Raw genomic sequence first — 2,252 nt, 5'->3', positions numbered from 1 at the left:
CTGTACACGAACTGATTTGATGATGATGATAATAACAATAACAATAATAATATTAATAATAATAATTATAATTGGCAGGTCAATCCCATTGAGATCACGGATCTCTTTTGTTGTGGTTTGCACTTCAGGGCCACCGTACTTTTGCAAGGAAAAATAATTACTCAAAGTAAAGATACCCAAAGAGTAAAGTATTAGTGTTTTTAACTTCGTTACTTTACAGCTCTGCCTATTTTTTGTAGCTAGTGTTTTGTCTTTGCGATTCTAAAACAGCTTTGGTAGGGCAGCTGACGTGGGACCCAAAAGTTGCATGTTCAATTCCCAGCTATGCCCACATGTCATGGTGTCCTTGAGCAAGACACAAACCCACAACTACTTCCCAGGCAGCTCAAATGCTTGTTGCTCCCCTTTGGTGTATCTTATGTGTGATAAGCACAGATTTAATCATCGTATGGAAACAAGCATTGATGGTGAAACAACACATTTTATATTCATATTTTTTTTTAAAAAAGCTGCAGCTAAAGTTGAACCTGCTGTTCGGTAACTGACTTAGGTTGTTCATCCACAACGCTGTTTAAACATCGTCCCACGGTTCAGAGCAGGTGAAAATAGAAGCTACAGTCATTAACTTTTGGGTCCAGAGCTGTAGATCCACAAGCTGCTTAATATTTAATAGCTGGTAGATAATTAGAAATGCATATCAGCTCTTTCTGAAATGAACAGGGATGATAAGATGGAGATAATGAWGACAAAATAGATTCCTTATGAATTGACTCTCTGAGCAGGATCAATAAAGTTTGACGATTGAATTAGAAAGCTTTTACTGGACTTTGTGTGGCTCTGTGGAAACAACTGAAGCCTTTTAGTTATACAACTCTCAGTGGGAAACAGGGCTTTTAGTTTTACTGCTTTGTGAGGATTTGAAAGTTAAGAAAAACAACCCCAAAATTTTATGAATCAACTAATACACTATATACAGTATATATATATATATATATATATACACAAAGATCAACATACAAAGAGTATGACAATTCACGTTTAGTCAAGTTATTTCTTTAGTTATTTTCATTTAGCCAATAACAGATAATATGATGGTTAATAGATGACAGGTACACTTCCATGTTTTTGACTCTAAATCAGTTTCTGGGTGGATTTGTTTCTGCAGTTCATTGAAGGGGAGATTGCTGGAGGAGTTCTGGCTTGCCTCATGCTCCGGTTTGTGGAGGAGTTTCAGGTTGTTAGGGGGGTTCTTGGTGTCAGGAGTGGCTGCTTTCCACCATTGTTATTGTGTTWTGGGCTTTCATGAATGCTGATAGTGAGTGTGTCACGCACAATAACACATAATCATTGTGCAGCATTAATAGCAGTAATCATCCAGTGGCCAATATTAATCAGGGACACTTTTTTGATGATTAATTGCACATGATACAATTTTGCCCAACCCTAGTTGTAACAATGCTTCTTGGCAATAAATCCATATAGTGTTGGAAAGTCTTTCTTTCCTTTATGCAATGTTTGTTGGAAAATATATATTTGTGGTTTGAGTTAAGGGTTGAGTATATGGGCTGTGCTCATTTAAGAGCCTACATTTTCTTTCCTGTGAATAACAAACGTTTTCTTATATTGATTTAAGTTTTGAGATATTGATAGCACAGGTGTTGGCAATTAGGCACCAGTAGACTTTGAGGTGTCTGATTAGCACCTGATTGTCAGCACCTGTGTGCATGCTACAACGGTCAACTGATGTCTGCTACAAGCATGCCACGTTTAACTCATCTGGATAGAGCCTGTGCTATAGGGAACTTCAAGCTGTTGATGTTCAAAACCAGTGAGCCCTACACTACCAGCTCTAAGTGGAAGACCACGTTCCATTTAACTGTGGATTTCAGAGACAGGTCACAGAATTCATAAAAACAAACTAACTCATGACCCCACATTATTTCAAGAAGTTTTTTTATGACCTTGTTTGTTATTGTTTTGACTAAATGATCCTTAGCAATAAAAAATTGTGCAACCTCTTGTTTTACAATTTTTTTTATTAAGAGACTGTGTTTTGTTTTTAGTTGAAGCAAGAAACCCTATAGAGCAGTGGTTCCCAAACTTTTTATCTTCTGACCCACAAAATATCCATGGCTTAAACTTGTGACCCCAAATATTACTGGTCTGAGTACACGAACTTCATTAATAACCCTAAAAACACAGGCTTTCTGACAATCTACACAGCTTGTACACAAATATAAATACTTATTTAT

General features: G+C 36.7%; 1 protein-coding gene across 1 annotated transcript in view; it reads left to right on the top strand.

Moving 5' to 3' along the window:
• Positions 1-2,252, top strand: part of LOC106524124 (leucine-rich repeat-containing protein 16A) — a gene marked incomplete in the record, with an annotated part of 107,406 nt that overhangs the window by 16,049 nt on the left and 89,105 nt on the right.

This window comes from Austrofundulus limnaeus, unplaced genomic scaffold (genome assembly GCF_001266775.1).
Source record: "Austrofundulus limnaeus strain Quisiro unplaced genomic scaffold, Austrofundulus_limnaeus-1.0 Scaffold177, whole genome shotgun sequence".
Taxonomy (NCBI): Eukaryota; Metazoa; Chordata; class Actinopteri; order Cyprinodontiformes; family Rivulidae; genus Austrofundulus; species Austrofundulus limnaeus.
This window is presented reverse-complemented; position numbering and strand designations above follow the sequence as displayed.